General features: G+C 41.1%; 1 pseudogene; it reads left to right on the top strand.

The window, feature by feature from the left end:
• Nucleotides 1-13,531: 13,531 nt before the first annotated feature.
• Nucleotides 13,532-26,939, top strand: part of LOC114689484 — a 34,047-nt pseudogene continuing 20,639 nt past the window's right edge.

Here is a 26,939-nt window from a genome sequence, read left to right on the forward strand (position 1 = left end):
TTTTATTTATTTGAAGACAGAAATGATGAATATATTAAATGTTAAAAGTAACATTAAAGTTATGAATGTGTAGCTTGTCCTTTGGCATAAGCAGCAATATTAACTGCTTCAGAGACTGAAGAAGCAGGATGGAGGCAAGGAAGTGTGGGTTACAGAGGAAGTTCAAAGCCACCCTGGACAAATTAGTGAGATGTGTTTCCAAATTAAAAGAAAAAGATGTCTGGGGATGCAGTTCAGTGGCAGTATTTGCCTGGCATGCTTGAAGGCCTAGGCGGTTCAATCCTTAGTTCTTCTCTAAAAATGAAATCCAAAAATTGTTTATATATGGTCAGTTATTTAGGAGATATCCTAAAGTATGAGTTTGTGAATTCTAAGATGTAAAACACTTAATGACAGAAAAAAAATAGAATTTTGTTTGCATTGGACTGAAGCTCAATCCTAATTAGTTATGAAGTGGCTAGCTCTGCCCTCTGATCTCCAGGCAAGTTTTATTTGTCAGAACACAAACAAAATATCACACAATATTGGACAATAATAAATTTGAAAAGATCCTAATTTTTTAATAGCAGTCTGCTCAATCCTAATTAGCTGCCTTCCTAGTTTACCAGTTAATGTTTACACCTACAATGTAAAAGTTGATTCCACACTTTTATAGTCTGCCTAGGAGAAAAGAACGAAAGCAAAAGTTCTCACCTATTGAAGAGTTAAACTACTCACTAGCTCGTTTTCTTAAAAAAGGAAAAAAAGTCAAGGTCTTATTATCACTTTAATTAATTTAAGCATTGTTTCTCCAATACCCACAATTCTATTTTAATCAGGCATGCAAATCTCTAATTACTTTTTCTTATTTGCCCTTCCAAAACTCAAATTCTAGATATGAAAACATAAAACAAAGTATTTCAGGACTTTTACATGGCAAATTGAGGTTTAAGAAAATTTCTAGAAAGTTATACATTTGTTCATTCATGTCTTAAGGGAACCTGATTAGTTAGATTTGTTTGTTGAGTTACAACAGAATTGTCAGAAGATGCATTTAGCCTCTCCAGGATTATACTAGCATTGTACATTTTTATTAATGCAAATACTTCAGAAATTCCATGGCTTATGGGACTTCTTTGAGAATGCACTAATATTCTTGCTTTCAATAATATACTTTAACCTTAAGGGAAATTATGGATCAAAATCCTTATGAAATAGTTTTTGTGCATTTGCCACAGTCCTGCAAAAGCTTTATTTCACATTAGTCAACACTATATAGTGTTATCAGTCATGGTGTCATTTTCAAAATAATCTCAAGCCTTAGCCTTCATTCTTTAATTCAAATCAGGCACTTTATTGATCAGTGATTGCTTAATAGTGATGAATATCTGATGTACTGGCCAAGTTCATAAAAAACAAAGTTGTAGATGGCTTAGTCCTGAAAACATTTGATATATTCATGATGTGTATATTACATTCTAGGATCATTATTTGCTGTATCTCAAGACTTTTTTTTATCCTGTAAGAATGTAATTCCTTTTTTGAAAAGTAGGATACAACATTAACTAACCTCTTTTAAAACAAAATCAAGCCAGGCGGTGGTGGCCCAAGCCTTTAATCCCAGCACTCGGGAGGCAGAGGCAGGTGGATCTCTGTGAGTTCCAGGCCAGCCTGGTCTACAAAGTGAGTTCCAGGAAAGGCACAAAGCTACACAGAGAATCTCAAAAAACAAAAAAACAACAACAAAAAAAATCAAACTCATTTTGCACATACACGCAAAATAGTAATAATAATGAATATTTTCCCATAATGTGGAAGGAGCCTATACTGAAATTAAAGTGTTGTTCCTTGGAAGATTAGAAAGTCGGACACACTTCCAGCCCGACATTTTTATATGTGTGTGTGTGTGTGTGTGTGTGTACATACATACACACTAGACTGTACAGTGAGCTGTGGTGTTGTTTCCAGAAAAATTTGGGAGGTAGCTGGTGAATCTACAGAGTCAATGGAATAGTAATTAATTACATAGGACCAAATGAAATGATGAGCAAAATGTATTAAGCTATATTTCACTCAGAATAATTGACTAAACTCTTCTTTGGTTGTTCACTGACCCAATTTAAGAACTTTTACTACTTTTCTTTGTGTCTTATGTTAATATAATTATGGGAAGAGGTTCAAGAGGATCCTTTATACTAAGGCATGATACAAAGAAAGGGTCATGAAACCATTGGTTTATCTTGGGTGTCATACTTGAAAACAATATTCTATTTTAACCAGATGTGGCAAGTTTCTCTTCAGAAACAAAGGTTTGCTTTCCATGGACCCAATGCCCAGAAATACGCTAGTGCCTCGCTCCATGGTCCTGACCCCACAGGTGGCAAGGAGGCCTACTGCCTGCTAACTTAGGAACTTCAGATATTTTGTAGCCCTTTCATAAAGGAGAAATACTGTCTAAATTTAATAATGGGGTGAGTGAATTAAGGCTTAGTTTCCCAGCTTGGGAACAGAAGATAAAAATTTCTAAGGCAAACTTAAGCTATATTATGAAAATTTCTGAATAGGACTTAATCTTATAGAATTTGTTCCATTTCATATGACTTTTGATTTGAAAGGTGGGAGAGAGAGAGAGCTTATGCAGTAATTAATATACTGGCTGCTCTTAATCCAACCAAACCTAGTAGAAAACCTGCATTACTGTGTAACTCAAATTTGAGATTAATTACAAAATAAATAAATCACAGAAGAAATTGTGAGGAACTTTGAAATGCACCAAGTCATCTTTGGGAAATACATAATGTGGAGAGCACACCCCTGAGGTTGTCTTATTTTCTGGGTATGTGTTTTTCATTTTATTAGGTATTTTACTACTCTATAAATGGCAGAAAACCAATACTAATGTGAGTGATTCTTAACCATAGATGTTCTAAGTAATTGCATTCAGTCATTCAGTAGAATAAAATTTATTAATGTGGTGTTACTATTGTTTGGCCAGTTTTATATCAATTAAAGCAAATATAATTAAACATTTAAAATAGGCCTCCTTAGGTCTCTCTGCCTTCTTGGATATAGCAATTTACAGGTTTCCTCATTATTTAACAAATTACTAAAACTTTTGGTAAGCTACCACTTAACATATGTTTATTAGGAAAATACAAAATTACCACTGAATAAATAGAAGAAAAGTAAAAAATACTTCCACAGCTTCAAGATAAAACATCTTGAATAAATTAAAAACATTTAGCACATACTTAAACCTCGGTTTTATACCACAGAAGCCTTGAGATGAATTAAAGAAGCCATTAAAGCAAAAGCTAACATCAGTACTTTTATTTTTTTGTTTGGTTGTTTTTTTCAAGACAGGGTTTCTCTGAGTAACATCCTTAGCTGTCCCAGAACTCGCTTTGTAGACCATGCTGGCCTTGAGCTCACAGAGATTCATCTGCCTCTGTCTCCCAAGTGCTGGGATTAAAGGTGCTACCACCACCCCAGTGCATCAGTACATTTTATATGACTTTGTTTTCTGCGACATGGGGTAGGTCTGTCCTTCACAATTCATTTTTATAAGGATTGCTCAGTAGTGTAGTTTGATTGATTTAAATTGGTCAAAAGGTTCAGAATCCTATCCCTGGAGTAGAACAAAAATTTTGTCACCTGATTTACTCTTAAAAAGAATTTCTAAAAACTGACGATTTTTATCATGCCATAAAAGATGTCTCCTTACTTATCAGTGTCACAACAGGAAGTAGCCAATGACAGTGAAGATCCATGGCTGTGGGGAATCTTTAGCTAGCACACCTATGTTTCTAGAGTTTGAAAATACTTAAAATCACCCATTGAAGGCTTTAACTGCCTTTTATCTCAGTCAGCTAACCTTATATCCTCAAGAAAAAAGTGAAAAATATTACAGTAGAAAAGACAGGTGTTGCTTACTTTTCAATTTGTTGGTAATGTTGGGGATCAAACTCAGGCCCACATACACACAACACAAGCACTCTAGCACTAACCCACAGCTATCACCTCACGCTTGATTTCCTTACAATCTTTTCTAGCTGTGCCTCCATGGATGCTAAAATGTTGAACGTCTCCTAAGTGCAAGATCCCATCTTCCTCACTTTCTCTGAAGGCTTGTTAAGAGCACTCACTTAACGTTTTCTACACATCGGCCTTGTCTATCTCCTGGTAACTTTGTAGCATAAATTAAACATGACCTCATTATCCATTCCAACTATCCCGCTTTTTCACTCTCTGTTGTCTGAATGCTTCTGGACTGCAGTTTTCTTTTTCTTACCTCTTCCCACTGAAAAGCTCACCCTCCACATTCTCTTATCTCTTGTGCTGCTCTCCACAGGTTCATACTTCCACTAATAATTTTAGTGGGAATATGTCTTTTGGTACTATCCAACTTCATTTGTTCTCTTGTAATAGTTGCATTCTTTTTGAGCTGTTCACTTTCTTTAAGCTGAAAAAGGAAATACATGTTGTTGTTCCTCCTTTGCCTCTGACTTAGGAATCACTCCCAATCAAGAACCTCTCTGGCCTACATTTTAAATTTGTTCTTTCTTAAACCCCACAGCAGGCCCTTTCCGTGTCTTCTATTTTTTTTTAATAAGTTTGCTCTCCTCCCAAATATCATCCATATTTAGGACTTCAAACACATGTCTAGCCTACTCTCTGTCTCTAAGTATCTTGCAGTTTCCAGGCATCGGCTAGAACTTCCTTACATACTGTGTCAGCCATGGACTTCTTATCTATAAAGTAGGGATAAAGATTATGCCTCTTCACTTTTTGCTGTGAAACACCAGTGAGATAAGATAGTTTCAACATTTTAGTGCAGTTGGAAGCAGAAATCAAGTGCTTAACTCTAATTAGTTTAAATCTGTAGTGTAGTAAACAGTGGACAAAACTACAAATGTGTGGCAGTTAATAGGAAGGTCTTGCCCGAATACAAAATTATTAACACTAGATAATGGCTTGATTTATACAGAAGACTCTATTATTTAAATGGGCACAAGTTGCCAATAGATTTCAGTAGCTTATGCCCATGGAATCCTGGTTTTCACTTATTTACACAATGGGTGGTACACAGGCTTAACCTCATTCACTTATTCATAAACTCAGACAGATAAAGATTTAATGTGGGTATAGTTTACCTACTTAATTCTTGTAACTGATAGCTGATATTTTTGGCAAATGTTATTCACTGTATTTCTCAAGACTTAATTTTCCTGTTTCTGATACAAATCTTGCTCCTTACTCATTTGCTACTAATCTGAGCCATATGTCATTTAGTGTTTTGTTTTGATTTGCTTTGCTTTGCTTCTCTTTTACTAGCAATTGTGTGTTACAGTAACACAGCTGCTTATTCGGTAAATAGTGGAATTTCAGCATTGTTACTTAGTGGCCATTTAAAATGTATTGCATTTGTTTAAGATTGTCCTCCTCATCGTTTTATTTCAACATTTTTATAATTTCATGCATGAGTGCTGTATTTACATCATTTCTAACTACCCATCTTCTTCAACTCCATTCTTACTCATTCAACTCCATCTCCAACTCAAGACCTCTACTTTATTGTTTTGTGCGTGTGTGTACATATGTATATGTGTGTGTGTGTGTGTGTGTGTGTGTATATATATATGTGTGTGTGTGTGTGTGTGTGTGTGTGTGTATTCCAATAAGCATATTTAGAATTTCTTATTTGTGTATCTATTTAAACTGACCAATTATCATTGTATAACTTATCAGGGGTCTGTTCTGTAACTGCTTCCTCTAGATCAACACATTTCCATCCTGCAGGGTGCCGAGCCTACACAGCAATTGGGCCCAAAACCTGGCAGAGGAAAGTCAGGATGAACACAGCACCCATCAGTCAAGTTGCAAGCATCAGGACTCTCTTTATTCTTTCTTCCCCATCTTATATACCCTTTCAGGAGGAAACAAACAAAATTGTTTATTTATCAAGCACCCAGGGTCAAGGAATGGTCAGCATGCCCCAGGAAGCCACAGCTGCCAAACCACGAGATATACCAAACAGCAAAACATCCGCAGAACAGCCTGACCTCAGCGCACTCACAACAGGGGAGGTGGGGGCAATCTTAGAGGGGCCAGAGCCATTCTGATCCCAACATCTCCTCCCTTTTTATTTATTTAAGCAGCACCTGTCTTAGGTCGACCCGGTAGCATGAACTTACCTGTCATAGGAAAGTGCCCTCCATACTTCCTGTCTTAGGCGCCCATGCCATCCTAGGAAGTTACCCGTCTCTGGTTACCGCTTATCAAGCATCTGAATCCACACTTGCGTGGATTCAGTATGTGCTGAGACAGCTGTCGGGGCCTGTCGGGGGACACCTGCATGAGTAGTAAATCGTGTTTTAAGTTGGCAGAGGGCCCAGAAGCATGCCCCGATTCCAAGACGTCCTAGGATCGCGATAGCAAGCGATCCTGACCGTTTTCATCAATGGTCTGTCATGAAAAAGCTACACAGCAAAATCCACAAATGTCATACCCAAGGACCCTGAAACATACCCACTCAGCCTCCAAACTTCATGAGAGGCATCAACAACCCTCCCCAGGGTCACACACATAGATATGTACATCTGAGAGCAGATCGAATTGTTCTTGTACCAACACCATCTCTTGATTAAGTGTTGGCAGTCCAGAATGTACATGTCCATTTATCTGATTTTGAATGCCCAAAGTATTAGAGACTCTTTTCACCACATCAGCTTGCTGGGTATTTTGAGAAAGGGCCATTCCTGCAGTAACAGCAGCAACAGCAGAAACAGCAATGGCGTAACAATGGTGGCAGTGATTCCAAAACCTCTTTGTTCTATACAGTTGTACAGGAAACTGGGAAGATGTTTCAATCAGTATCGGAATGGCAGCAGGAATTTTTTTTTTTATAACACATTATCTTCATCAAGCCAGCAACTGCTAAGGCTGCAATTCTGAACAGAACAATTTTAATAAAGCACCCCCTCCCACCCCAGTATCTTTCCACACCGCAAAAAGGAAAGGAGCTAATAAACAGGGAAAGGAGGAAATGCTAAAATTTTTTTGAATGCATGGGCACCTGATTTTTGGAAGGCTACTCCTCGATACTCTTTTACATTTGGCCATTTCCTATCCTCCTCCTCATAGGCCAGAGGTAGAGGTGACGCAGATGGCTGAATGATGACAGCATCCTCTTTGCCTGAACTGACTTTTGGTTTCACTTTACATTAATTTTTTCTTTAACTTCTTGGCTCGCTCTAATCTCTCCTCCTCCGAGTCCTCTCCTTCTGATTCTGACAACTCGGTCTCTGTGCCCCATAACACATTTGATTTCTCATCAACAGCGCTTACATATTTCTTAGTTTCTTCCTCTTGAACCTCATTAAAAAGTCTAGTAGCCTCAGTTAATTGTTCTTGTACTTTTTCTGTTAGCAAGGCATCTTTAACTAATCTCCATAAGGAAAATGTAGCTATAGGTAAGTTATCTGGGCCCCTCACATGAAGGGCCCTTTGTAAGTCCTGTTTCACTTGTTCCCAATCAGGGATATTCATAAGTCCTGTTTCACTTGTTCCCAATCAGGGATATTCAATCCCCCTCCAGTTAAAAACCAAGGATTGACTTCTGCAACAATTGTAACAAGTGTGGCTGCGATACTTCGCTTAATTTCTGTTCCTTGCTGTTTTAAAACCTTAGTGATCTCAGTGGCCATCTGAGATTTACTTGTAGCGTTCCCCATGGTTCGTACCTTACCTTAATTACTCCTATCCCCAATTCACTCCGTTTGCTAGCCCAGGAGCGACCCCCGTCCTTCAAACCCCTCTTTCCAGGTCTCAGTGAGACCTCCACTTGCCGCACCTGCACGGCAATTGGGCCCAAAACCTGGCAAGGGAAGTTGGGATGAACACAGCACACACCAGTCAAGTTGTAAGCATCAGTGCTCTCTTTAGTCTTTCTTCCCCATCTTATATACCCTTTCAGGAGGAACAAACAAAATTGTTTATCAAGCACCCACGGTCAAGGAACGGTCAGCATGCCCCCAGGAAGCCACAGCTGTCAAACCACGAGATATACCAAACAGCAAAACATCAGCAGAACAGCCTGACCTCAGCGCACTCACAACAGGGGAGGTGGGGGCAATCTTAGAGGAGTCAGAGCCATTCTGATCCCAACACAGGGAAACCCCTTAAACAGGAAGATAAACAACTCGAGTTAGCTTCCTCAAGTCCCTGACACTGGCCGGATTCTCTAGGCCCTGCCAGAATATAAGCAATAAAAGCTACAAAGAAGACTCTCAGAAAAGGCAAGCTGCAAAGAAGATTCTGAGACCAGGCCAACTTCCTGGAAGAGGTTTGGACCAACTGAGTCACTTGGAAAGGACATTCTCCAGCTAATTGACCAACCAGCAGGCTGTGCAGTGTGCTCCTGGTTTTCAGGTTTTGTGAGCTGCCACCCATGTTGAGGTAGGCTTTGGTAATGCAGTTACCTTTAAGTCATTTCTGCTCCTGTTAATTAGCCAGCTAAAACTCATTGGTTCAGGGCTAGAGGGATGGCTCAGAGGTTAAGAGTACTGGCTGTTCTTCAAAAGGTCCTGAGTTCAACTCCCAGCAGCCACATGGTGGCTCACAACCATACAATGAGATCCGGTGCTATCTTCTGGTCTGCAGGCATACATGCAGGCAGAACACTGTATACATAATAATTTTTTTAATTTAATAAATAAATAAATAAATAAATGAAAACTCATTGGTTCACCAACTTGGACTCGGTGGTATCCATACTTTGTTTGTCATGGACTCCCTAAATGGGGTAAATAAACATTTGTGTGCGTGTGCGTGTGCATGTGCGTGTGCATGTGTGTGTGTGTGTGTGTGTGTGTGTGTGTGTGTGTGTGATCTCCCCAGGAAAATTCTATCACACAACAGGTGCTTATCACTTGTCCCTGGGGAAGACTGATTTGCCCTCTCTCAGCAGCCATAAATGGCCTATAGTTCTTCATTTAGGGGGTGTATGCTCAGTTTCTTAATAAACTGCAAGTTGAGATGCCTATGTGGGCTACGCTGCTGTCACTAGTGACCACCTGTATGATTTCAGCGAAGTCAATTACTGTTTCTGTGTCTAGCAATATCAAAACAAAACAAAACAAAAAGCATTTGTGCGAGCATCTACAAATGAAAGGTACAAGAAAGGTACCCTAGCCAAGGTCCTTCAGGACATCTGCGGCAGTTAAGTCTTAAAGCGACATCAGTGACCTCACCTGTTGGCATTCGGAAACATTTGTAATCCCTCTGAACATGGAATCAGATACAGTGGCTTTCCCCTAACAAACAGCATGACAGACTGAGACGCTGGCAGTGCTGAGGTGAGTTCATCTTACGTGTGATCTGCTTCTCCCCACTCTTTGCTTCTGGCCTCTCCCTGCTCTCCTCTCTCCTCTCCTCTCCGCTCATCCCTCTCCTCTCTTCTCCCCTCTTCCCCTGTTGTTGCTGGAGGGCTTCTCTCCAGGTTCCCCAAGCCCCGCAGTCCCACAATCCACTTATAAAATAATCACTCAGACGCTTATATTACTTATAAACTGTATGGCCGTGGCAGGCTTCTTGCTAACTGTTCTTATATCTTAAATTAATCCATTTCTATAAATCTATACCTTGCCACGTGGCTGGTGGCTTACCGGCATCTTCACATGCTGCTGGTCATGGCGGCAGCTGGCAGTGTCTCTCCGCCTCAGCCTTCTGCTTCCCACAATTCTCCTCTCTCCTTCTTCCACCTACTTCCTGCCTGGCCACTGGCCAATCAGTGTTTTATTTATTGACCAATCAGAGCAATTTGACATACAGACCGTCCCACAGCACCCTGTCTTCTTCCTTTTCTCCTTCCCCCTCAAACGTCTCTTCTGTCCCCTCTTTTGTCCCCTCTCCTCCTTCGCTGTTGTCTCCTCTCCTTTATCCTCTTCCATTCCCTTACCAGAGACAGCCAGTGGCTCTGCGGGGCAGCTGCCCCATCGGCTCCTCTCCGCCTGCTTTCTGGATGTGGCTGCAGAACATGGCCTGCTACAGAGCGGGGCAGGGTCAGAGTCCCAGAGCTCAGGGTCACAACCTCAGGGGGCTGCCCAGAGGGGTGGCAGAAGGGGACAATGCCCATAGGCCTGACCTGGCTTGCCTCGGCTGCCCTTCTGGTTGCCACTTTGTCATTCACAGGGAGAGCCGGGACCATGGATGGCCTCCTCCCCAAATGGGAGCCAGGACCATGACCTCCTCCCCAAATGGCTCCCGTGCCCCTCAGCCTGCTGGGTCCTGGCTCTAGGATGGCTGTGGGGGCCATTCCATGCACCACTTGACAGGCACCATGGCGGGCCTCAGAGCTACCAGCCCAATGGCTAGGAGAGGCTACAGGCTACAGCCAGACAATCAGAAAAGGGCAGATCCTGCAACCCGAGGCCACCTCACTTTTAAGACATCACTGGGCTTCTCCAGACTTGTGTTGACATGTCCAAAGATGCTGCTTGCTTAGCCAATCAGATTTGTTGGAGATGACCTAATTGTCCCCAGAATTCCCCTAGCTGTCTATAAAAGGAGCCTGTAAGCTTCTCTCAGGGTTGCTGCCATTTCGCTGTGTGGCTGACCCCAGTATGCTGAAATTTGTTCTCGAGAATTAAACGCTCTTGCTTTTGCAAATGTAAGTGGTCTGTTGTGGGGTGATCTGTGGACCCTAACATTTGGGGGCTTGTCCGGGAACACCCTCCCCTGAAATCCCTAACACATTGAGCATTTAAGAACCCAGTTGGTAAGTAAGCACTCTCTTTCTTTGTTTGTCTCTGTTATAGGTGACTTTGTAAGGCTCAAGTTGATCCTGGAGGTCTGGGTAAGACAGGCAGACACACTATTGGCACCCATGCCAGGTGGGTCAAGAGACATCTCAGACCTACCAGACAGGGACTGGGTCCCATTGGAAATTAAGGTGGGAAAGAGCAGGTTGCTCCTGCCAGATGGGGTTCACAGTGAGGGAGGCTGTTTGCCACACGGGGCTCACATACAGTGAGAGAGGATGTTGTCTTGATTTTAGTTTCTTTTTTGTGCACCATACCGGTACATTTTGTGGTGTGTTGTCTTTCTGTGTCTTTGTCTTGTAACCACATTTATTCTTGTAGAAGAGATAAGGCAGACCACCTCAATTCCCCCCTGCCCCAAGTCTTTTACTGAACCATTTTAAGGACTTCCAGGCCCACGCCACTGACCTGAGACTTGCTTTCTGGAAAGGAAAGCCCTCTATCTTTTGCAGGAATAAATGGTCCACGCTTAATATGGGATGGCCTGAGGAGGGAACCTTCAACCTCCCAACTATTGGGTTAAGGACATAGTCTATAAGTTATTGTTGTTTGTTTTTGCTCTTTGGAGGGCTTGCCACCTAGCTCCTAAATAAATCATAAACGGAGGCTTAATTATGATGCCCGCCTTAGCTTGGCTTAGTTTCTGCCAGCTTTTCTTAAATTATCCCTTCTTCCTTTTGCCTTTTGGGTTTTCCAGTCTCTTACTTCTGTAAATCTTACTCTTACTCTGTGGCTTGCTGTGTAGCTAGCGGGGTGGCTTACCCCTGATGTCCTCCTTCTTCTCTGGCTGCTGCTTCTTTTTTTTTTTCTCTCCCAGATTTTTCCTTCTGTATATTCTCTCTGCCTGCCAGCCTCACCTGTCCTTTCTCCTGCTTTGCTATTGGCTGTTCAGTTCTTTATTAGACCATCAGATGTTTTAGACAGGCACAGTAACACAGCTTCACAGAGTTTAACAAATGCAACATAAACAAAAGTAGCACAACTTAAAATAATATTCTACAATAATGGGTCACCAGGACACCCTGATCAGGTTACCTCCATCACTACCTGGTACACTGTGGTAGAAAAAAAACCCTAAATGGTTGAAACCCTTCCTTTAACCCTCCCAGGTGATTGTTGCAGTGGTAATAGAAAAGAATCTGCCACCAATGGAGAAGGAAGGAGTGAAGCCTTCAGTGTCCCCTTATGCTGTCCTTCCCCCTTCAAGAGACCCAGACAAAGAGTTCATCTTGGCTCTACCATTCTATCCGCAGGTGGTGGGGGTGATGGAGGGTGCAGAGGAAGTGGGGCAGAGGAATAACTGACAAGTTCCCCATACATTCGTGCCTACTCTCAGAGGGAGGGGCTGCTGGCAAAAGCTGACTCCATGGCCCTTCCCCTGTGTGCTGTGGGCCTTCCTGATGCTGAAGGTAGACAGCAGCTGGTCCACAGGCCTTTCACCACTAGCAACCTCTATGACTGGAAGCTGCAAAATCCTAAGTTTTCTGAGAAACCTGATAAGCTCATTGACCTGTTAGATTCTGTTCTCTTTACTCATCAACCAACCTGGGATTGTTACCAGCTGCCCCAGATCCTCTTCACCATGGAAAAGAGGGAGCAAATTGTGGCAGAGGCTTGGAAAATGGTTCTGGGCCGAGACAGGAGGCCCACCACAATTCCAGACCTCATCAATGCAGAATTTCCCCTGACCAGACCCAACTAGAACTTCAACACGGAGGAAAGTAGGGAAAGGTTGAAGGTCTACCACCAGACTCAAATGGGAGAGATCAGGGCCACCACAAGGCAGCCCACAAATTTTTCTGAAGTAATTCAGGTACAGCAGGGACATGGAAAGTCACAAGGGGTCATCCTTAAAGACTTATGAAGGCTTATGGGAACCTACACACCTTTGAATCCAGTAACACCAGAGAATTATTCTGCAGTTTGCCTGGCTTTTGTCCATCAGTCAGCTCCAGACACCTGCTGTAAGTTACAGAGACTGGAAGGTTTTTAAAGGTAAAAGATTGGCTGAATGTATAGTGGTAGCTGAGAAAGTGTACAATTAACAGGGAGACCCCAGAGGACAGACAGACTTGGGAGCTGACTAACACCCTGCTGGCAGTGTCAGTCGATCTTAAAGCAACAAGGCAGGATCTAAAGAAATTGGCTTTGGGGGAATTCAGCACCTATGGAGAGGGACACGAAGCAGAGACTAGGCAGTAGGCCCCATCTACAGGAAAGACCAATGCCCCTACTGCAAGAAGCTGGGACACTACTGAGGTACTGGAGTTAGGAGAACTGAATGATTGAAGGGGACTGGACCCGGCACCCCTCCCTGAGCCATGGGTAACCCTGAGTGCAGGGGACACCCACTGAGTTCCTGGTGGACATGGGAGCATAGCACTTCACTCCAAAACAACCCCTGGGCGAAATGTCTCAAAAGCAATCATGGGTCCAAGGGGCCACAGGAATGGACCAATGTTCATAGACTACCCGAAGTTCAGTGGACACAGGGAAAGGATGGGTAACCCACTCCTTCATGATCGTTCCTGATGCCCATACCCCTTGCTGGGAAGGGACTTGCTGACCATAATGGGGACCCACATTCATGTTCACCAAGCTGGGATCATGGTGGCTAACCAAAAAGAGGGAACTTCTACGCAATCTCACTATGGCCCTCACACACAAATACAACCCATGCAAATATCTCCCAGAGCGGAAAGAGATGAGGAAGCAGGGAGAATGCTACAACAATGGCTTCAGGAAATTCCACAAGCCTGGATGGAGGTTGGAGCATCAGGACTGGCCAAACACCAGCCCCCTTTGGTGATACAACTGAAGGCCAATGCTGTGCCAGCCCACATCATACAGTACCCAATGCCCAAATCAGCTATGCAAGGGATGGCCTCCCAACATCACATGCCTTGAGGGACCTGGACATCCTTGTACCCTTCCAGTCAGCCTCAAATACACCCCTGCTGCCAGTCAAGAAGCCTAATTATGATGGCTATTGGCCTGTACAGATGAACACCAGTCTGTTACAGTATGTAGATGACCTCTTGATCACCGCTGACACTCAAGAGGTATGCAGGATGGCTACCAAGGATTTGCCTAGAACTTTGGAGAACTTAAAGTACTATATGTCCACAAAGAAAGTTCCATCCTGCCAAGCTGAGGTAACCTATTTAGGATATATACTCAATGGGGAGGAAGAAGATGGCTGTCAGAGGCAAGGAAAGTGACTATTCTAAGGATCCCCCAGCCTGTGAATTGCCAGGATATAAGAGAATTCTCAGGGTCTGCTGAACCCTGCAGGATCTGGATCCCCAAGTTTGCCAAGTTAGCCTGACCACTGTGTGAGGCAATGAGGGAGTGGACTCCACTAGAATAGACTGAGCAAATAGAAGGGGCTTTCTACAAAGTCAAGCAAGACATATGCTAAGAAGAGCTCATCTCAAGGTGTTTGATCTAAGACCCAAACAGAGGACGTTGTGACCCACTGTCCACCATACCGCCTGGTGAATGCCAAGTCCTGCACGAATGCAGGAATAGGAAGCAGGGAAAGAGGAATGCAACCTGGGATTAACTGGGAAGTAGACTTCATGGAGGAGAAACCTGGACTATATGGCTGCAAATATTTACTGGTATTGGTAGGCACTTTTTCAGGATAGACTAAGGCATACTCCACTAGAAAGGGAGACCCTTCAGTAGTTAAAAAGTTGTTGGAAGACATCATCCCCAGGTATAGCCTCCCTACTCTCCTAAGGTCAGAATGAGCCCACATTTACCTCTCATGTAATTCAGCTGTTAGTTAAGACTGTGGGAACTAATTGGAAACTTTATTGTGCCTATCATCCCCAGAGCTCAGGTTAGAAAATAAGGATGAATTGAACCTTAAACGAGACCTTGACTAAATTAACGCTTGAGACTAGTGGTGACTGGGTGTCTCTCCTTCCCTTTGCTCTCTTCTGGGTTCAAAACTCTCCCTATACTCTAGGGTTAACACCCTTTGAGATCACATATGCTAGGCTACCACCCTTGCTGCCTAATTTGAAGTCAGAAACACTTGTTGAATTTGGAATCCAAAGATTTCTTTCCTCCCTACAAGCGCAGTTCCAGGTCCAGAAACTGCTCAGGCCCCAGCTGTACACTGTATATGACAAGGTGCCTCCTCCTTCACAACATGAGTATCATCCCAATGAGTTGGTGATCATCAAAAGGCACAGAAAGGAGACATTGGAACCTAGTTGGAAGGGATCTTATATTGTCATCCTGACAACACCCACTGTGGTTATGGGTAATGGGGTACCTGTCTGGATATAACACCTCCACGCCAATTCTGAAGACTATGCACTCGAAACCACCTGGGACCTCTGGAAAGCAGTTGCCCATCCCCAGAACCCTTTCAGGCTGAGGATCCAGAAAGTCACCAATCCAGCTAAGCTAAGAAATGGCCATGTACCTGTGTTTCTTTGGCCTGTGCCTACAGGGGTTTGACAACCAAGTCTCCCCAGGGTGCCACAACCCTTTGTAAGGTCATTAGCACAGATGGGGAGGCCTTAAATCAAACCTCCCACTCTGTGCCCTTAGAGACTTGGTTTCCTGACCTATACTTTGACTTGGATGCTCCCTTAGCAACCTATTATTCTGATTTACAACTGTGACAACATTTTTGCCATTTCTTCATTTGTCCTGGACATATAACTAGCACTTAAAAGAGGATATGCGAGGGAAAAGTGACTATTTCTGTGCCTTATGGAATGGTGTCTCCACTGGCCACACCTAGTGGAGGTCTCCTAAGAGCAGGGACCTTGTCAAAGTAAAAAAAATAAGGGAAACACCCTGCCAACCTGATGGGCAGGCAGGAAAAGGGGCATGCAATCTAAAATTGATCCAATTCATTGAGGCTGGTAAAAAGGCCTCAAGTTGGACATCAGGGAAAACTTGTGGTCTAAGGGTGTTCAACAAATAGAGAAGAGTACATCAGGATCTAGGGACATTTTTTACCCTACAACTAGACATCTGGCCCCTACAACCACATAAGTCCCTGAGCCCCAGTAAGGTGATGGGCCCCACTAGGCTTGTACCAGATCCTACTCTGGGACATAGGGTAACCAGATCAGGGCTGTTGACAGAATCACCCCCACCACAAAGGCTGCCCTCATGGACCCAAACCCCAGTCCAGGGTCCTTAGACCTTTTGAAGGTTAACTTTTTGTTATAAAATGCCTTGAAGTCTCACCAAGACTTGCTGACTTTGCCTAGACAGAAAGCCCTCCTATTATGAAAGTATGCAGATGGCAACAATCAGGAAAAGGAAGGCTTACTTTGCAGTCAGTGATGGGGAATGGTCTCTGCATAGGCCAACTCCCACCAGAGTACACCAATCTCTGTAAGGAGACTCAGACTCCCATGGAGACTTGGTACCTAATTCCCCTGGACAATACCCGATGGGTTTGCACCGCCAGTCCAACTCCCTGTGTCTAGGCCCTATTTTAGATAACACTCAGGGCATCTGTGTCCTGGTGCAACTGGTCCCCAAAATAACCTATTACCCCAAGAAAAAGGTTCTCTACCAGCTGGAACCACCAGGATGGGCCAAATGGGAGGTTTTGGCAGCCATCCTAGTGTCCTAGGCCTCGATTTACAGGGGCTACAGGTACCAGAACTTCAGCCTTCATTCTTCTCCAAGACTGAAATTATTGGACTCTGAGCATGGCCATAGATTCAGATAAATTCATCACCTATTTTAAAGAATCCTTCTCCTCCTTAGCTGAAGTAGTCCTCCAAATAGAAGAGGGCTGAACTTAACACTCCTTCAACCAAGAGGTCTATTCTTGGCCCTAGGGGAACAGTGCTGTCTGTATGCCAATCACTCGGGAGTTTTATTAAAGATTCCATGAGCCTACTGAGGAAAAAAAAAAAAAAGTTGCATGACAGGAAACTTGAGATGCAACAAAATGGGGGATAGTATGAGTCCCTGTTTAACTGGTCAGACCACTCTCTTGTGTGAGCTGGTTGGCCCCTTAGTCCTCCAATTGTTGGCCCTAACTTGTGGGTCTTGTGCAATTATTAATGCTTTAGTCAGGTTTGTCGAATCTCCACCGTTCAAATGATGGTTCTCAGACATCAATATAAACCTGTAACCCTGGAAGAATCACCTCTAAGATTTGAGATGACCCAGCGCTCAAGGGAGGAATGAGACAGCCAGAACCTTCAGTTTGGCTCAGCAGCTGCCTCTGACTGGCTAGCTCCTTGCTGCCTGCTTTACGGACATGGCTTTAGCACACACACACAGCTCTCTGTCGAGAGGGCCTGCAACCTCAGCCTTCGGCAACCTCAGAGCAATCAGCCTGTGGGCTGGGAGGGGCTATCGGCTGGAGCTGGCCAATCAGGAAAGGGCAGATCCTGCAACCCCACCCCACCCTTAAGACTGCCTAGGCTTGTCCATACTTGCCCTGACATGTCCAAAGATGCCACAGCCAATCCAAGTTAACTGCTGCTTGCTTAGCCAATCAGGTTTGTTGGAGATGACCCTGAAATTCCACTAGATGTATATAAAAGGAGCCTATGAACATTTTTTTCAGAGTCACTACCATTTGGTGTGTGACTGATCACAGCAAGCTGGAATTTATTCTAGAGAAATAAACGCTCTTGCTTTTGCAGATGTAGGTGGTGATCTTTTGTGGGGTGATCTGAGGACCCTAACACTACACCCTCTAATTTAGACACAAGTGATAAATAACTGATACCCTCAGCCAGCAGTCAGTAAGGATTTTTAATATGCCAATAGCTACCTGACTGGTTTGGGAGCAAGCTCTGATTGACCTCAAACCTAAATGAATCCTTGTAAGATCAACTAAGTCAGAGAATCCAGGTAAACTGAGCCCATACTTCCAATCCACAGCCATTTTAAAATAATAACTATGTCACCTTAAAACTATTGTGCAAGTAATTTGTTATACAGCAACAGATAAATAATACATTACCTGACTGGCAGACAGCAAAGATTCTACTCTTTCAAAGACTGGTTGTTGTGGAACATTAGTTGAAGATATATTAAATTCATTTATGCTGTGGATTATTTGTTTAATGATGCAAGGATGTGTTGTATACTTTTTTTTTTCTTTTAATTAGTAGCATTGTATTCTTTTGTTTTACATTTGTTTAACTCTGTGGAACTATGTTAATTTGACTGTCTATAACACTTGATTGGTCTAATAAAGAGCTGAACAGCCAATAGCCAGTCAGGAGAGGGATAGGCAGGAATGCCAGGTAGAGAGAATAAATAGAAAAAGAAAAACAGAAAGGGGAGAGTGAGAAAGGAAAAGGAGAAAAGGTTATCAGGGGCTAGCCACACAACTACCCAGCCACCCAGCCACCCAGCTACACAGCTACACAGCCACCCAGTCACACAGCCACCCAGTCACACAGCCACCCAGTCACACAGCCACCCAGTCACACAGCCACACAGCCAGTCATGGAATAAGAAGAAAAGAAAGGTATATAGAATAGAGAAAGGTAAAAGCCCAGAAGCAAAAGGTAAATGAGTTAATTTAAGTTAGAATAATTGACTAGAATTAAGCCAAACTAAGGCAAGGCATTCATAAGTAAGTATAAGTCTCTGTGTATTTATTTGGGAGCTGGGTGATGGGCCCCCAAAAGACTAAAAAGTAAAAAACAAAAACAAAAAAACCCTATATATATATGTATGATATCACTTCTAGATGGGAAGCAGAAAAAAAATAAAACAAAAAAATTAATTATTTCTTGTATCTACTTTTGGATGGGCTCTCAATTTTCCCCCACAAGTACTAGACTGCTAAATCAGGAATTTTTCTTTGATAGTCTGTCCTTTTAACTTTTACAGTACTTAAATTGTGCCTGGCTGTCCCTTATTCCTTGTCATGATAATACATTTAATGCTTCCTAATGGATTCTCTTTTCCATTAGCTTTTAAAAATACTCCTTACTGATAGTCTCATTATGTAAGTAAAACTCCCATTGATCAGAGAAAGTTTAGAAAATTCTGATGGATAACAAAGGAACACAAGGTTTCCTGGGACTGTATAGCCTGAGATTCATTAGCATGTTGGAGTAGGTCTTACTTTATTTTCCTTTTTCTGGGACAAAACAGCCTAACAAAGGCAAATTAAGGTGAAAAGGGTCTATTGCTGCTCATCGTGGTGGAGAAACCAAGGTGGCAAGAGATTGAAACAGCCATTCAACACCTGTCCACAGTAAGGAAACAGAGCTGTGAATGGCAACCTATGCCTTGCAGTCTTCCTCTTTTCATGTGCAGTCTAAGACTGAAACCCAGGGAATGGCTTTGGCCCCATTTGGCATGGGACTTTTCACTGCAGTGCATCTATTGAACATACTCCCTCAAGGATATACACAGCGGCTTCTTTCATGGGTTTTCCAGATCCTGTCAAGTTGACTATTGACCCTACCCATCACAGAAAAATATCCTCCAGGTAGCTATTTTGTAATTATTTAAACACTTTAGTTTTGAGAAACTTAGCAACAATAGCATATGTGTGCAGTACTTTCTATGAGCCAAGTGATTTTCTAAAAAATTTGCATTTATCTGACTTTCACCAAGAAATTCTGTTCATTGACAGTGTGTTATAGGTAACCAAACTAAGGCTGATGTGTCTGTTTATATCCATTGTTTTTCTTACATGTGCCTTAGATTGCAATTCCTAAATATGGCATTAAGCATATCTCCCTTGTTCATGTTTTAACAAAAGACATCTAATGATTCACTTTCTCCCACACTTTCATTTGAGTAAATGATAAAAGAATATTAGAAAATCTGACATATCTTTAATAACTGCTTTAAAATACACACACATTCATTTCTTTCATCTCTACATAAGGTTAGTGCAGAGGTCAGCATTTACCACAGGTTCCCCTGGGGTTCAGCTGCTGGAAACAGCATAGATCTGCAAAGGTACCATGCGGTGTGATGAGGATGAAAGAGACAATTCCAGGTGTCTGCTGACTCTTCCTCCAACACCTTAAGTTACCTCTCTTCGCTCTTCAGGAGACATGCAAAATACATGAGCATAATGTCCTTATTAGGATCAGAAAATAGTAGGGGGCAAAAGGTGATTTAAAACCTGCAACACAGAATATTCAGAGATTTGGTATTCATCTCAATTGCTAGACTCAAGAATCAGTGAAATGTCAAGCCACATTGAATTTTAAAATAACTCCTGTAAATGCATTGGATGAAAGCTGCAAAATAATAATGAATCTACTGTATTCCATAGCTTGTGATAAAACACCAGATACATTTGATATAACCAGTAATTTGTAATAATAATGTCACCACTACCTTCTGTTTAGAATACTACAAGAAAAAAAATGCAGCGTGTATTATAAATAAACACATGAAATGTTTTAAATATGATATTATTGAATCATATAGTATCTTGCAAGTATCTGAGTTTGGATCCTCAGTAGCTACATAAATGCCAAGTGTGGTGCACATGCCTGTAACATCAACATTGGGAAGGTGGAGACAGGTAGATGCTTAGAACTCATTGGCTGGTCAGTCTAGTGAATTAATTAGCTTCAGGTATAATGACACACCCTGTCTCAAAATATAACATAATGAGCAATAGAGGAAGACACACAATGTTTACTTCTCTCCTGTACACACACACACACACACCACCCTTACCACCCACACTACAACCACCATCATCATCACTATCATGTATGCATGTACACACCATGTGAATACATACATATACCAGATACAAAGGCATTTTTTATTAAATTTTTTCCTTTATTTTACATACCAACCAGAGTTTCCCCTCCCTCCTCTCTTTCCATGCCCTTCCCCCACCTCCTGTTTATCCCCACCCTCATCTACTCCTTCTCAGTTCAGATAGAGGCTGGCCTCCCATGGGAGTCAACAAAGCATGGCATATCAAGTTGAGGCAGGACCAAGCTCCTCCTCCTGCATCAAGGCTGGGTAAAGTATCCCTGCATGGTGAATAGGTTCTAAAAAACAAGCTAAGTGCCAGGGACAGGCCCTGATCTCACCACTAGGAGCACTACAAACAGACCAAGCTACACAATTTTCACCCACATGTGGAGAGCCTAGGTCTGCCCCATGCAGACTCACTAGCTGTAATCCAGAGTCCCTGACCTCCCATAGCTGTCTCTATGGGTTCCCCTATCATGATCTTAACCACCACCCCTTGCTCATATAATCCTTCCTCCCTCTCTTCAACTGGACTCAAGGAGCTCAACCTAGTGCTTGGCTGCTGATCTCTATATCTGCTTCCATCAGTGACTAGTTAAGGTGTTCACCAATCTGATTACAGGAGAAGGCCAGTTCAGGTACCCTCTCTACTGTCGCTAGGGGTTTTAGCTGGGATCATCATTGTGGATTCCTGGGAGTTTTCATGGCGCTAAGTTTCTCCCTAATCCCGAAATAGCCCCTTCTATCAAGATATCTCTTTTATTACTCTCCCCCTCTGTCCCACCCAAATTTGATCAACCTAATCCCCCATGTTCCTGTCTCTCATACCCTCCTCCACCTGTTTTATCCCCAATTTACCCAGGAGATCTCATCTGTTTCCCTTTTCTAAGGAAATCCATGTGTCCCTCTTAGGGTCCTCCTCTTTACCTAGCTTCTCTGGGGCTGTGGATTGTAGCCTGGTTATCCTTGCTTTACATCTAATATCCACTTATGAGTGAGAAAATACATTTCCACACATCATTCATATTCTCCATACTTACCTACTTCATCGTTTATCCTCCTCTTAATTCCTAAGTTTAGATTCTCCTTTCTTTTTTCTAATGAGCATGCAAAATAATATGTTTCAGCATGGCATAATCATACAAATACATCATGTACTTCACTCATGTTCAAACTTACAATTCTCTTTTTGGCACCTCTGTCAAAAACCAGATGGTAGTAACAGCATGGACTTATTTCTTGGTACTCTGTTCTATTCCACTGGTTTAAGTGCCTGTTTGTGAGCCCATCACGCTATTTTTGTTACTATGGCTCTGTAGTATAATTTGAAATCAAGTATAATGATACTGCTACATTGTTCTATGGTATCTGCTCAAGATTTCTTTGGATATTTGCAATCTTTTGTGCTTCTGTATGAATTTTAAAATTTTTCTTATTTCTATGAAGAATGTAATTGTAATTTGATAGAGGTTGAATTAAATCTGTAGAGTGTATTTGGTAATGTAGCCATTCTCACAATAGCAATTCTACCAGTTCTTTGAAAGTTAGATCTTTTTGTCTTCCATTGTCTTCATTTTTTTTTTTTTTTTTTTTTTTTTGAGACAGGGTCTCTCTATGTAGCTTTGTGCCTTTCCTGGAACTCACTTGGTAGTCCAGGCTGGCCTCGAACTCACAGAGATCCGCCTGGCTCTGCCTCCTGAGTGCTGGGATTAAAGGCGTGCGCCACCACCACCCGGCTCCTGTTCATTTCTTTTCATGATCACTATTACTATATGAAAAAAGTTCCTGGGTTTTATATTAATTTTTTTGTAGCCTGCTACTTCAATGAACATGTTTTCAGAACTAAAAGATTTCTGGTGGACAGTTTAGGGCCTTTTAAATAAATAATCATAACAAAAAGGGAAAATTTGACTGTTTCCTTTCTTATTTGAATATCTTTGTTTTGTTGTTTTGCTTTAGGGCTCTGGCTAAGAATGTAATCTCTCTACTGAATAGGAGTCAAAGAGTCTGTCATCTGTGATGGTAGAAGAAATACTTGCAGCCCTTTATTCAGTACAATGTCTGCTACAAATTTGCTGAGGGGTGTCGTTCTGTATGCTGTGAATACGTGTTGCTCTGATTGGTTGATAAATGAAGCCATTTGGCCTATGGCAGGTTGGGTTATAGCTAGGAGCAAAATTGAAGAGAGGGATGGGAAAAAGAAAGGAGAGGGAAGAGAGAGACACCAGCACCACCAGGAGAAGCAAGATGTGAAAGTACTGGTAAGCCATGGCCATGTGGCAACCTATAGATTAATAGAAATGGGTTAAGTTATAAGAGCTAGCTAGCAAGAAACCTGCCATAAACCATAAAATTGGTAATTAATAAAAGCCTTTGAATGATAATTTTATAAGTGGCTGCAGGACCGCTAGACTGGGCAGGACCGGAGAAACATCAGACTACATTTGGTTGCCCAAAGTGCTGGCTCAAGTTTCCACGTAAAACCTGAGATAACTTAATAAGAAATTGTACACCAGCGCTAAAAAGAGCTTTCTAAATGCATCTCTCAGGCAAGCTGTGAGCTACACTATGACAGGTTTGCAGTGTGCAGGCTTGAGTTATAGTGTGGTGGATTCCTGCAGAGGTACACAGGGGTATCTCCAAGCTGTGCAGCACACTGTGTGGTAGATTTAGCCTTTACTCATACAGAAACAAAAGGGTTTATGGGCCAGCTGCATGCTACTTGGTGGCAGCATGGACCCAGAGTTGGTGGGGTAAGCATGACTCTCCTGGGTACTTCCACCACATTGGGAAGCTGAGGTGGGCAGAGTCAGCAGCCAAAGCTGCTGCTTTTCATCCTAGCCACACAGTTTAAAATCACTACTGATCAGAGAAGGATTATATATTCACAATAAGACAGATTCAGTTGGAATAAAACTCTAAATTCTTCACAGTGTGTGTAAAAAATGTATGTAGGCTTGGAAGAGAGAGAGAAAAAGGAATATATGCAGTTATATAAAGAAATAGTTTTAAAAAATAAAGTCTTTAAAGAGACAGTAAATGTAATATAAAAACAAGCCACATAAAGATGGAAATCACATACAGAGTCTGGATTATATTGTTTTGGGGATTTTTTTAACTACAGAAAGACATTTGATTGTAAAGGTTGCTAAGTTAAATTAATATGTATATTTTAAAGGTATCTTGACTTCAAAATTTGTGTCTAAGTGTATGTTGCTTTGGAAAAGAGGTTCTGCTTTTGTTTCCACAGAAGATGAGAACCTGTGTGTTGCTCCTAAGGTAGTATGGTTTGATCAAGGAAGACCCCCCTGAGAGGTCTCCGATGTTCCAATATCCAGAACATCTTCAAGGCAACTGGCTTAGACAATGCAGCTTCACAGACTACTCCAGTCAGGACTTGATAATAATTCTTAATTTTCTCAGGATCCACATAAGATTGCCAGCACCTCCAACCAGCAGGAAGTAATATGAGAAGCTATACCCAAATTCTCAAAATATTCTTTATAAATGTTTATTTTTATTTAAAGAGGTTTGATTAAAAATGCAATCTCTTTCTAAAAAAGAAAAGGGGATAGTATATATATGATAAGATGAAAGGGTAGATTATTGAATCTACTTTTAAAGAGCAACAACTTGTTTAAAATGTTTTACATTGCTATATATTTTAGTTTATTACAAATGTAAAGTTAATTTTGTTATACTGTATGTATATTTCTACTCTTGTTTAAGGTATTATGCTTATGCAACTCATTTAAAATTATAATAAATAATCAAGAGATGCAGATTAATAGTCATCCAGGATAATCAAACTTATAATCATAATAGTTGTTTCTTGGGTAAACAAAGATATATTTTGGATAGATAGATACTCTTCAAACACTTCAAAGACCTACAGAATATGGCATTTAAAATGTTTTAAAAACTTAGACTTTCTGGACAATGAAACATGTCTGCTTCTGGCAGAACTAATTTACTTCAGAGAGGAGGATGGGCATCAAAGACATTCTATATGGAGTTTGTTTGTTTTAGTTTTTTCTTGTTTTTTTTTTTTTTTTTTTTTTTTTTTTTCTTCTTCTTGGCAAAATATAGCCATTTGGGCAAGAGGCTGCTCTTGCCTTGACTGTTGATAATACATTGTATAAACTGGACCCATAGGAAATTGACCACTGAATTTGCCAAAATGGGGCAAAATGGTTCTTCAGGTTCCTGCTTCGCAGAGGAGATTGCCAAATATTCCACAGGACACAGGGAGAAGGAACTAAAAAACTCTAGTCCTATTGGCTGAAGATGGATTCCCCAATGTTACAGAGGAACTTTGGATGATTGTCTAGGCAGGCAGCTGTCTCTGTCATTTCTAGAATTTTGGAAGTTGTTTACAAAGTACTTCCTGTTTACTTAGGTAATATTATATCCTTCTGGGGTCTTTGATGTAGTTGAAGACTAGATAGTTATAGTTTTCCTTAGTCATGATAAAAGATAAATTAGATATGAAACTTTAGACTTACAAATATAGGATAGATAGAATATTTTCTTTAATTTTGCCAAATACAAACAGACTAGATATTGTAACTGTAATTCTTGTAAAATTGCATATAACAACTGTTCTGTTATATGCAATTTTACTATGTTAAAGTTAAAACTTTCCTTTTTGATTACATAGAAAACTGAATTTGCTGTGGGGTGTCTTTCTGTAGGCTGTGAATATGTGTTGTAATTGGTTGATAAATAAAGTCACTTGGTTATAGCTATGTGTGAAATGGAAGAGAGGGAGTGGGAAAGAAAGGAGAGGGGAGAGAGATGCCAGCACCATCAGGAGAAGCAAGATATGAAAATACTGGTAAGCCACAGTCACATGGCAACTTACAGATTAATAGAAATGGGTCAAGTTATAAGAGCTGGCTAGCAAGAAGTCTGCAATATACCATACAATTGGTGGTTAATATTAAGTCTCTGAATGATTATTTTATAAGTCACTGCAGAACTGAAGGGCCAGGCAGAACCAGAGAAAAGTTATGGCTACACAAATTATCATATATGCCCTTGATTATTTTGAGGTAGAAACTTCCAATTTCATGTTTCTTTAGCACTTTTACTGTTAGGGAATCTTGCACACTATCAAAGGCCTTTTCTACAACTATTAATATGTCCATATGATTTCTGTTCCTGAATCGTCTTATGCACTCTGTCCCATCTATTGATTTACATATGTTGAATCATCCTTGGATGCCTTAATGTAGTTTGTTTATAGTATATGAACTTATTTAATGTGCTAATGAATTCAGTTTGAAAGCATTTTACTGAGAATTTTGCAGCTATGTTCATCAGGATAATTGGTCTATAATTTTTATTGTTGTCTTTGTTGAGTCTTTTTTAGGCTTTGTTGTCAAAGTAACAGTACTTTACAGGATGAGTTTGGTTGTATTACTATAATTTGTGCAGTATGACTATATACTAAATGTTCTTTTAAATTTAGTATTCATAGTACAGAAACTTCAACAGTATATGCCAACCACATACATTATGTGTGCACACACACATGTATTGCATGTGTGTGCATATACACACACAATCACTCATATATATATATATATGAATGTCTATTACTATAATAACTGTTCACAAGAAAGTGAGTTTCAGAGAGAGGTTTAGTGACTTATTAAGGTTCATGTGCTTATCATCCAGTGGTTTGACTTGAGGATTATTTCTAAAACAATTCACTGTCTCTAAATTCAACAGCAAATGGAAAACAAAAGATCAGAGAAAATGTTGGAACTGTAAAATGCACAAGCACATCAAGATCTTCCCTTGGAACAAGCCTTTGGGAAACATGTTTAATCACAGAAATTGTCAAACACTGTTATAATCAACAACTCTAGCTAGTTGCTTTATGGGTATATACATATGTAAGTGTTGTATCTATTATAGTATCTCTGTGACTCAGTAAAGTGTACACTTCATATTGTTTTTATATTCATCACTTTAAAGTGAATATGGAGCTTTGAGTATACCAGAGATCCATTAAGCCTCTAATGGGTTGGATTAAAGAATGCAAATATGGGAGTCATGAAACTAATACAAATAAATATTCTTTTCACTAGATAAAACAGAATATACATATCTACATACAAATCTATATATGTAGATCTGTACAGATTGCTCTATTCCACCACTAATACTAAAAAGCATCCAACTCAAGATGAAACAAAAAGGACAAGTTCTAAATACTTGAAACACACCACAATATCTCACAACAGTAGCTGTACCTGGCTGAATCTTTAGGAAATATAAAGTTCAGTTACAAAGGTAACTAATATGGGGGAAAGTTAATCAAGTAGACTATAAATAAGGAATCTGGAATTAGTTGAATAAGTACTTAGCAGATACATAATATCACACTTTGTGTTGAAATTTCTTACTTCCTAATATTATTATTGAATGCAT

Source organism: Peromyscus leucopus, chromosome 10 (genome assembly GCF_004664715.2).
Source record: "Peromyscus leucopus breed LL Stock chromosome 10, UCI_PerLeu_2.1, whole genome shotgun sequence".
Taxonomy (NCBI): domain Eukaryota; kingdom Metazoa; phylum Chordata; class Mammalia; order Rodentia; family Cricetidae; genus Peromyscus; species Peromyscus leucopus.